Genomic DNA, 12,107 nt, shown 5'->3' with positions numbered 1-12,107 from the left:
CTCACAGTGGCCTTGCGTTTGTGTGAGTGTTTCACAGGCAAATGAGTCTGATGTGATATTTGTGTTCTAGATGAGTACTGAAGCAGCCGCATTCATCATATGACTCATCTCTCTCTGTCCCGCTGTCTCTCTTTATCTACTTTTACTCACTTCAAATTACTCTAAGTACCTTTTGCTTTCCGCCTGATTTTTTTGGTCCTGCAGCATTGCTTAGTGCAACTTAACAACAGCCATTGGGTGAAGCTTTCGAGCAATATTCTGTTTTCCATTCAAACTGTGTTTTTTAACTCTATATTTAATAATAGTTTATTATGTAATAATGTGGCTGATTATTCAAGTGTTTGTGTATTAGTGTGAGTGTGTGTGTGTGTGTGTGTGTTATTGGGGGCTCCAGGCTGTCAGTATGTTTGAGTTTTATTAAGATATGAATCTGTGCTTTTTGCCTCAATGCAGTGTGTCATCTGTCATCAAAATCTTAAGATGGACACAGACATGTTCAGAGTGTGTGTGAGCGTGATGACGTGTCTGTCACATGGATCCCTCTGGCTGTGCTCGTAGTGCTCAGATTGGTTTTTCTGTTGACTGTTTGCCCTAAATCATTTAAACCAGTTTTTTTTTTTTTTTTTTTTTTTTTACCACACATTTGGTACTTGGCGAGTGTTCATTTTGGAACCCAAGTGCCGTTGTATAGTCATATACTTCCAGTTTCTATTTTGTAATTGGACTTTGATCTTGTTATTTGCACTAATTTTCCAGACAGAAGGAAATAGAGATATGACTGACATAGAGAGAGAGAGATCTGGTTGTATGGGTGTTAGCTAATAAGGATGTGTGTGGTGTTTAACCCTGCAGACTGACAGCCTGATGAATGAACAACAGGAAGGGGTGTGAAACCACATCTAATCTGACTGAAAACACACACAGACACTCACACACACACACACACACACATAGATGATCATAGATGAATGTTAACAGCTCTCATTCATTAATGCACTTCCTTTAGGATCAGTAAATTATGCCTTCATGGACTAGTCTTATATAGATATATGTGACAGCCTTTACTTGCAGTATTGACTTCTGACCTATAGAGTCTGCATATATGTAAAGAGATGACGTGTATAGTAAGTGTGTGTGTGTGTTTGTGTGTGTGTGTGCAATGTCTCAGAGATTACAAGCTTTCGTGATTCTGCACTGATCCTGCAATTTAGCACTCACTCTGCTACGGCACCACTATACGATTATTGTGTTTGCAGAGCTGTTTCTTGCTTCAGTGTGAGAGTTTGGTCCTAGCAAAATTATTGTATTAGGTGTTTATAGGTTTTGTCACGGTATTTCTGCGATCATTACCTTTAATGATCATGAGTGAGTGAGCGTGACAGTGATTGATTGATTGGTGTGTGTGTGTGTGAGTGAGTGATGAGTGAGTGATTGATGAGTGTGTGAGTGAGTGTGCATTGATTGAGTGAGTTGAGTGAGTGATTGATGGAGTGAGTGAGTGAGTGAGTGAGTGATTGATGTGAGTGAGTGACTAGGGATGGATTGAGTGATAGATTGAGTGATTGAGTGTGGAGTGAGTGAGTGATTAAGTAAGTGAGTGATTGATTGAGTGATTGAGTGAGTGAGTGAGTGAGTGAGTGATTGATTGATTGAATGTGAGTGAGTGCATGGTTGGTTGAGTGAGTGAGTGTGTGATTGATTGTGAGTGAGTGAGTGATTGATTGAGCGATGGTGATTGATCAATTGAGTGAGTGAGTGAGTGAGTGAGTGATGATTGAGTGATTGAGAGTGGTTGATTGAGTCAGTGATTGAGTGGATTGAGTGTGAGTGAGTGATTGAGTGAGTGAGTGAGTGAGTGGGTGAGTGAGTGATTGAGTGAGTGATTGAGTGAGTGAGTGATTGAGTGAGTGATTGAGTGAGTGATTGAATGTAAATTGGAATGTTTGAGTGAGTGATTGAGAATGATTGATGTGAGTGAGTGAGTGAGTGAGTGATGAGTGAGTGAGTGATGATGATTGAGTGAGTGATTGAGTGAGTGAGTGAGTGAATGAGTGAGTGAGTGAGTGAGTGATTGTGTGAGTGATTGAGTGAGTGAGTGAATGAGTGAGTGAGTGATTGAGTGAGTGATTAAATGAGTGAGTGAGTGAGTGAGTGAGTGATTAATTGAATGATTGAGTGAGTGAGTGATTGAGTGAGTGAGTGATTGATTGAGTGTGATTGATTGACTGGGATTGAGTGAGTGAGTGAGTGAGTGAGTTTGAGTAATGAGTGAAATGAGTGAGTGAGTGAGTGAGTGATGATTGTGAGTGGAGTGATGAGTGAGGAGTGATTGATGTTTGAGTAATTAAATGAGTGAGTGAGTGAGTGAGTGATTGAGTGAGTGAATGTTTGAGTGAGTGATTGAGTGATTGAGTGATTGATTGATTGATTGATTGATTGATTGATGATTGATTGATATGACTGATTAATTTAATTTGTAAAAAATAACAATTCCAGAAATTACCAACACATTTTTTTATGAATTCATGGCTAGTTTGGAGTTGTCTGTATAATTATAATACATGTAATTTCTAGGTATGATTGCATGTTTTCTATATAAAGGAAAAATGGTAAATTGTGCAATATTGTAAAACAAGTAATTAAAAATATATTTAAATAATAATTATGCTGGCAATACAATTAATAATATTAAATAATAATGCATGCACAGTTAAATTAAAATTAGAAAAGTAAAATTCTAAATAGAAGTAATGATAACATGTAAAAATATAAATGTGCCACTGAAATTTAAGAAAAAAGCCTTGCTCTTGAGCGTGTGTGTGTGTAAAAGGTGCTGTTCCTCTACTGACTGTAAGTGTCCTAAAAGTGCATGAAATGCCATTTACTAGCAATTTCTTTCATTTCATTTGCAATACTAGACCATTTCAATCAGAAGATGTTAAACTTATGTGCAATTTGAGGGACTGGATTTTAGACCAGTGATATTTCACCATGGGCGGGACTTTCTAAAATGACTGGTTAGGGCAAAAACTCTGATTTAAATGGCAGATAGCTTGTGTATACAGTAGTTAAAACATGCTGGCTACAAACTTTTGATTAACTGTTTATGATTAACTCACTTGCGCATATTTTTTTCCCACTTTTTTAATCCTTTTTCCATATATATTCTTTACTATAGGCCATGAATGAGTATATCAGGAAGGACTGGAAGGAAGTGGTTGAAATATAGTAAGATGAGATGTAGCTTTGGGCTGCTCGTGGACCCTGCTTTTGAGTGATGGAGAAGGCATGCATTGATTACACATCTAGAGTGGGAGGAGTCTTGATAGAAAGAGGAAGTGGTTGGCATTGGAGGGGTAGTAAAAGATGTCCCATGGGATCAAACAAAGGCTGCCAAGGCAGTAATGATTGTAATTATAATTTAGTATCAAAATACTTAAACTAAACCAACAGAAGAAAGAGATATCAGCAACTTTTTTGGGGAATGAGTCATGTGGCATCATGGGCAATGATCTCATATCTTTGCCAGTGCTCTTTTTAAAATGTTAGCCTCACTCTCACTTAAAGAAGGCATTGTGTCCATTTATGACATTCTCTGGAAAAAAAGGCCTGATTTTCCTGTAATTCCATTAGAACTGCATTAGCTAATAGTTCACTTTGTTGTTTCCTCTTCCGCAGTGGTTTATCACTTCGGTTTAGCATAACATGATGGGATCTGAAGTTTGGAGAGCCAGTTTATTGATTTATCCCTAATTTGGGGTTCATTTTAGTGTTTGTTAGGACAGAGCTCTCAGAAAACATGTCAGCTTGAGTTCAATCCCATAAGACCTGTGGGGATGCTGGGATTTATCCTGTATATTTGTGTTTGTAACAGCCACTATAATCCTGAATGAGCTAAACTGGACTGCGGCTCTGGATGACGTCTTTAAGAAGAATAAGGCAGATGACCCGTCCCTCCTCTGGCAGGTGTTTGGCAGTGCCTCTGGCCTGGCTCGATACTTCCCAGGTAAAGCACTGTAATGAATAGGAACTCCAAATTATCAAGAAGTTTCGATATTTACAGATATTTACCATAACTCATAGACTACAGAGAGCACACAGACACTGTGCAGCCAGTTTGTCCTACTGCTTTCAAACTGTGACCATTCATTAATTCATTCTTTTTTTGTTTAAACCTATTTCTACTTAAGAAATGATTGTAGAAAGTTAGGAAGATAATCATAATAAACCCAATATCCCATCTGCTTTAGCTTCCCCTTGGGTTGACACGAGGAACACACCGAACAAGATTGACCTGTATGATGTACGCCGAAGGCCCTGGTGAGCAGACCTGTGCTGTTTGAGTTTACATTTGTCGGCTAATGAGAGAGATACCAAGTGCTTTATTTTCTCTCTTGCTTGTTAAGCCTGATGGTTTTTCTCCTGTGTGTTTCCAGGTATATTCAAGGTGCAGCTTCACCTAAAGACATGTTGATCCTGGTGGACGCGTGAGTGAAGTCTCTTTGATTTACTGTTACAGTTCATACAGTCACTGACACAAACCCACCAAGCTGCTTAAGCAGTCTTTCTCACAACTGATCCCGTTTCGATTTTGCACTTTGAGCAACTGGTTGATCAGCAGAATGTAATTTTTCATTGCGTGTGACACATCCCACACTCTCTACTTAAAGAGCTCATGTTAGTTCTGCGTTAGAGTCATTTATCAACGTTAGAGAGAGTGATCTTGATTAAAGATGCGCCAATGAGAGGTGAGAGTAATAAACATGAAAAATCAATTTCTGCTTTTTTAGATTGGAAATCTTTGGCAGGCATTTAAATAACAGTGTTGTGTTAAATGAAGCAGTTTACGAATATTAAACAGTGTAAGCCAAAAAAATAAATAAAAATAATAAAGTCCAACAATGTGCCTTGCATTCAAAAAAAAAAAAAAAAAAAAAAAACTCACAGTAATGATTGCATGTCAGTACATTTATAATGTAGACCTGACTAAAAAGTCAGTTACAGATATGACCCAGAAATATACAACATCCATAAAAAAAAACACATTAATGTGTCATTATGTGGTATATTTTATTATGATTAAGGGTCATCTTTTGGTTACAAGTGAAATTAGCCTCGTTGTATTAGAAAATATGGCCTTGAGGAGTTGTTTCTGTTATTGCTCAGCCGTAACGATGATGGTGTTGTGCTGTCTGGGCGTTGAGCCCATTAGTGTAGATCAGCTTCAGCCAATCAATGTAGTTTAGCTTTATGACTAAACACTAAAGCCCAAACACCTCCTGCTGGAATCACAGAGTGATTATTAACCCGTAAAAACCTGATGCAGCATGTCAGTTCTGGAGACATTAAAAGCCTAAATGGGGTTTAGTCTTCTCTGGATGTGTTGTTTTGACTTTTTCTTATCTGCCGTTGTTCAAACTTAGTGAGTGTTTTTATTTCTTTTTCCCCTCAGCTTTTTATTTTTGTGTGTTATCAGCTCTTTGGGCTATAGCTATAAGGTGTCTCTCTTTTGGATTGATTGATTGATTCATTCATTGATTCATTGATTCATTCATTCATTCATTTTTGGATTCCCTTCAGCTCTTTGGGCTGTCCATAACTGTAAGGTGTCTCTCTCTTTATTTTATTTTGTTATTTTAATTTTTTTAATTTAATTTAATTAATTTATTTTATTTTATTTTATTTTATTTTATTTTATTTTATTTTATTTTATTTTATTTTATTTTATTTATTTTATTTTATTTTATTTTATTTTATTTTATTTTATTTTTGTTTTATTTTTTAAAAATTGTTTTTATTTCAAATTAAGTTGTTTTCATTTGGATGTCTATCTTTTGGATTTTAAATTTTTTTTATTTAGATTTTTCCTGCAAAATCAAATAAAATGATTTAAAATAATAAATAAAGCTAATCTTTTGTAGCAAATTGTAGTGATTATATAGTACATGTAAAAACTGTGTTTTAACTATGTTATTCTCTGTAGGAGTGGAAGTGTGTCGGGTCTGACACTGAAGCTCATTCGCACTTCCGTCAGCGAGATGCTGGAGACTCTCTCTGATGATGATTACGTCAACATCGTCTCTGTGAGTCTACAGGAGATATGTGTGTTGATGAGAGGGTTGTTTAAATGATGAACTCCTCCGACGCTCAAAAAAAAATCTGGATTCCTGCTGAGTAGGAATAGAAAATTGGAGGGAAACAGAGGCATGGAGCCTCCAAGCATCCATAACGTCATAGTTATTTATTATTTTTTTGCGGTTTCAGTTAGGCACCACTGAGGCGGCAGGCCAAAGAATTATTGATGTCTCCCATCATGCTCTGCTCTAGATGCTGTGCAATTCATTTATGAAATGCATAGTTTATTTCATTTTCATCGTGAGACTTCTGACAGGAATAAAAATCACAAACTCTGTATTGTGCTTTTAAGTGAGTGAGTTGTTTAGTATATTTTCTATGAACTTTCTTCCTCCATTTCTTTAATAACTTCACGCTTGTATTTTATGGCCTGACTCCAGCTGTATGACGTTAGCTTGGCGTTAATGAAATTAGCCAGTAGTGCTCTAAGTGTATTGCTGGCACTGAGCCATGGGACTTATATAGAGGACCCGAACAAAGCCTTGAATCTAAATGATTTCATAACAATATTTGCATGTATGCAAGCTGCACCTCACAGTCTTCAACAGATTTTTACAGATAACTAACTACAATGCTTTTATATTGTTTCAGTTCAACAATTCTGCCAAGTCAGTGGCCTGCTTTGAAAACCTGGTCCAAGCAAATGTTCGTAATAAGAAGATTCTGAAGGAGGCAGTCCAGAAGATCACAGCGAATGGCACCACTGACTATAAAATCGGCTTCAAGGAGGCTTTTGCCCAGCTCTCCTCGGTAAGAATATCTCATGTAGCTTAAATAAAAAGCCAAGTTATATAATATTGTGTTGTATATATTGAGATCAAATCTGTTTAAAGGTAAGTTTTAAGTTTATTGCGCCATCTTGTGGCAGCAGTGAATATTATAGCTAGTGGCATCACTGGTTTATTGTACATCTTCAAGACAAGTTATATATAGTTGTTCCTTTTATAGATGAATGTTTCAAGAGCAAAATGTAATAAGATCATCATGCTATTCACTGATGGAGGGGAGGACAGAGCTTCAGAGATCTTTGAAGAGTACAACAGTGAAAAGAGGGTGAGGACACACACTCACTCACACACATACACACACACATAAATCAGATGTGCCATAGACTCCTACTGTTTTTATGCTCAGCTAATAATAAATGCTATGCACTGACATTAATAGAAAACTTTTGTTGCATTTTTAATTGAAATATAAACTACCTTTAGAAGTCATTTTTTAGAAGAAAATAATACTTTTAATTCAGAATAAATTTATTAAGAGATCAAAAGTGACTAAAAACATTTATGATGTTACAAATAAATGCTGTTCTTTTGAATTTAAATTCCTTCCGAATCCTGGAAAACAATGTATCACGCTAACCAAAAAATATTATGCCTTATAACAAGCATTATTATATACGCATGTTTTCAACATAGATAATGATAAGAAATTTTCCTGAGCACCAAATGAGCAAATGAGAATGATTTCCAAAAGATCATCTAATAAATTACATATTAAATTGTAATACTATTTCACAGTGTTAGTGTTTGTACTGTGTTTTGACTTTAAATAAAAAAAGCCTTGCAGCATTGGTGAGCAGTGAGAAATTTGAGCATAAGAGACTCAATTAAAACAACATTAAAAATATTACTGATCCCAAGCTTTTGAACAGCACTGTACATACAAACACCTGGTTTTACAACACAATCATGTCAGTATCTTTTGTTTCTCTCTTCTGTCAGGTTCGAATCTTCACCTTTTCTGTAGGCCAGCATAACTATGATAAGACACCAATTCAATGGATGGCTTGCAATAACAAAGGTTAAACGCTGAAATCTAATGCTGAGGATTTTGGAAGACTTATAATATATTATCATGTATTAAGATTTTGATGTTTCCTGCAGGTTATTATTATGAGATCCCCTCGATTGGAGCCATCAGGATCAACACCCAGGTAAATGATATAAATGTGACTGCTGTCCAGCATCATACTGTGTATGATAGTAACCAACATCCTTTACCTGCAGGAGTACCTGGATGTTTTGGGTAGACCCATGGTGAAAGAATCCAAGAAAGCAAAAAATGTCCAGTGGACCAACGTTTATGTGGACGCTCTAGTACGTCTAATGTTCTATATATATTTGGCTGATATTAGACTGATTCTGAAGTATTGAAGAGCTGTTGTGTTTGTATTTGTGTTGCAGGAATTGGGCCTTGTGATTACAGGCACTCTGCCAGTGTTCAATAAGACCAGCACCAGGAACAGTCAAGACAAGAATAAGGTGAAGTCAGTGAATCAGATGAACTGAAGTGGAACGCCATCTGTTTTAATGTCCTTGTTATCAATTGCAGGCCCAGAGCCAGTTGATTTTGGGGGTGATGGCCATAGACGTGTCTCTGGATGACATCAAGAGACTGACTCCACATTACACAGTAAGGCGTGAGAGCGTGTGGGTGCGATCTGCACTTCTTAATTTACGACTGATAGTTTGCAACATTGAAGAGCTTGCACAAGCGTTGCATTGACCTGTAACAGCTGGGTCATGTTACCAGTGCTGCTGCATTCCTGGTGTTTAGTAAATCTTGTTATTTTTGTCTTTTTGTTTTCAGTGCCAAATAAATTGCAAGGGGTAATTTTATGTTAAACCGTAAGTTTAATATTAAATATAGGAGTACTTTGGGTTGACCAGTGCTGTACATAAAAATGACCTAAAAGGCAAATAAAATGGTATACGAATTTGCAAATAATGCATTTGACTCGCTTTTAAATAAATGCATAGTTAAATAAATTTTAAGTCATCAAGATTTAAATATAGATTAGAAAACAGGGAGAGAAAGAACTATATTTTATTTTTTAATAGTTTTACTTTAACTAGGCAACGATATTTTTCAAGAATAGTGTTTCTTTGTTTTTTTTTGTTTGTTTTGTCTTCTGTCTGTGCATACTAAGCAGCAAAACTGAATCATCCGAGCTTAAACTTATGATGAACTGCTTGTGCCAGCCTGGTGGGAGTGTTTATAAACAATTTATAAACATTTCACATGCAAAAAGGTTAGCCAATAATAGCAAACGTAATTTGCATGTAGCAGTCTTAAAGGTACAGTGGCAAAAACACCCTATCAAATTTTACAGAATAATAATCAAAACCCTTGTCTTTTGTTCCATAAAGCTCGGACCAAATGGATATTACTTCGCCATCGACCCCAACGGCTACGTGCTGCTTCATCCCAACCTTCAGCCAAAGGTACGACTCTCAATTATGCCATCGCTGTATGTTTCTTTCTCTCTGTTGTTAAAAGTAGCTGCCCATAACCATGTGTATGATTAGTTATGCACGGCTGAAGAACCTTCACTACAGGTTATGATGAAATAACTCTGGCCACCCACATGTGCAGAGGTCATCTGTCCTTTGTAATAAATATCATTTGTGCAATCCAAACACAATCGTTCTGTTTAGTTCCCAGATGAAACGGCAAAGAGAGCATTTATTCAAAACACATGCATGACAATTAGTAAATGTTTAGTCAGTGATCCATGGGATTAGTGAACACTTTGTGTGGAACAAAGTAGATATGCTGAGAAACAGTTCCTCATTGGGCACTTCTTCAAGGAAAAAGTGACTCATTGGTAAATATTTCTGTACACAAATATGCGGTCCAGTATTGATTTATGGTATTACTTTGAAAGTTGTTGTTGTTTGCCTGCAGGATCTCAAGTCTCAAGAACCCGTGACATTGGACTTCTTAGATGCAGAACTAGAGGATGAAGAGAAGGTGAAGGTGAGAGCAAACCTTTATGCAAAGGTTAATTATCTTTCTTATACCGAAAACTAATTTTTCAATACAGTGAAAGTAAATGGGGTCCAAAACAACGCTGTACCCAACAGACTTTCATTAAGTGGACAAAAACCCCATTTCAAAATAATCTTATATCCCATTAAGTGAAATGAGCTTTCAGTCAAGCTTTCTTGTGTTAAAATGAATACAGGCTGGTGTGATTTGATTTTGTAACGTTACTTGTGCTCTGTTGTACAGATGTTCAAGTCATATCAAAGTGATTATCGAAGCATCAACAAACAGCAAAGTTGATTCTCAGTCCTGTGCGATTTCATAACAATATGTTGGCTATAAAAATATCATTTTGTCACTTCACAACCCAAATTACTAATTTTCTCACTTGAGAGTGACTAAAAGGGATATTAGATTACAATTGTAAATCTCTTCTTTTAGGTGAAAACAACAATCTGTGTCTGCTTTTGAAGATCCAGTAACGTACTGTATTTACAGCAATGATACATCAGTGACACACCTGTCTGTCTGACTTCTGTCTGTCTGTAGATCAGAAGAAGTATGATAGATGGTCAGATGGATCAAAAGAGATTCCAAACACTTATGAAGTCACAAGATGAGGTAATCATGCATGATTTAAACAGGAAGTGCTTCTTAGCTGGTTTTGTTCAAAAACCTTTTTTTATTATTATTATTGGAGTTCAGATGGAAACAACATAAAAATTGTTTAACATTTTTAAAACATTGTACAAAAGCAAACAAAAATGGCCTTTAAATGTTAAAATCTGTTCATTGAATTTTATTATTAGATCCTAAATATCTCTGGTAAGATTTTATTGCACAAAACACATTCTGGTTGGTAGAAACCATGTTTATCTTATTAAGCCATATTAATATATCATATGTTTCTTATTACAAATGACTGCACTAAAATGGTGCAGAGTTGGATTAGCCACACATCCTTTGACATAAAAAAAATAAATAAATAAAGGCGGACCATCTGTTTGGCTCACTCTTAAATAAATGAATAAATAAATAATTTTTAAGACATCACAATTTAAGCAAAGATTGGAAAACAGGAAGAGAACAAATCACAGATGAAATTGCACTAAAATTGTACAGAGTTGTATTAGCCACACACACACACACACACATACACAAAAACATTTTCTCCTCTCTTTTAAATGTGTTTGGGTCGCAACCCACCAGCTGAGAACCACTGGGCTATACAATACTAGTTATTCAGAAGTAAAATACAGATCAATAGTTCATTAAACCACTAAGTGTCATTTTATTCTTATTGCAGCGTTACATAGACAGAGGCTTCAGAACCTACACTTGGGGTCCAGTCAATAAAACAGACTACAGGTCTGAGAAATGTTGTTTTGTTTTTTGTCTTATGTCTTGTTTTATTGTCTTCTTACTATTTTTATTTTATTTTGATTTGCTTTTGTCTTGTTTTTATTTGTCTGTTTGTTTTTGTTTTTGTTTTGTTTTGTTTTTTGCTTTGATTTGATTTGCTTTGTTTTCATCTTGTTTTGTTTTTGTTACATGTTTTTATGTTGTGAAGGTGTGTTTGGTTCTGTGGGGTAAATTATTATTTATATATATTATTATTATATATTATATATATATTATTAGTATATATATATATATATATATATATATATATATATATATATATATATATATATATATATATATATAGATATATATATATGTATATATATATTGCCTCTAGGGGGCACTGTACAAAGTCATGTTGAACAGAAATTTGACATTACACTTCTTTAGTAAAGGACACAGTGAAGCGAAATAGAGTAATTTATGTTTGAGTTTAAAATCTCTTACCAGTTTGAGTTGGAATCTATAAATTGCAGCCTACATGGACAAAAAGCTACAAAACACAGGACGTTCATTTCTCAATTATAATAATGTCAGGAAGTCTTCTGCTTTTCATTCTCATTTATTTCTTGTGTCTTCTCTCTGTAGTCTCGCTTTAGTTCTACCTGATTACAGTGTCAGCTACATCAAGGCCACTATAGCAGACACCATCACTCAGGCCAAATGTAAGTACCACAACTCAGATTCTCGCACCTTTATCAAAGAGATTGGAATTACAGTCTCTTGGCCTCAGAGGCCAGAAGCTGTAGCATGAGCTCCTGTTTTTTTATCCAGAGAGTCCCCTACAGGCTCTG

At 35.7% G+C, this 12,107-nt stretch overlaps 1 pseudogene; it reads left to right on the top strand.

Moving 5' to 3' along the window:
* LOC109080570 overlaps positions 1 to 12,107 on the top strand; it is a 66,118-nt pseudogene that overhangs the window by 35,486 nt on the left and 18,525 nt on the right.

This window comes from Cyprinus carpio, chromosome B4 (genome assembly GCF_018340385.1).
Source record: "Cyprinus carpio isolate SPL01 chromosome B4, ASM1834038v1, whole genome shotgun sequence".
In the NCBI taxonomy this organism is placed as follows: domain Eukaryota; kingdom Metazoa; phylum Chordata; class Actinopteri; order Cypriniformes; family Cyprinidae; genus Cyprinus; species Cyprinus carpio.
The sequence above is the reverse complement of the archived record's forward strand: the minus strand, read 5'-3'. Positions and strand labels throughout refer to the sequence as shown.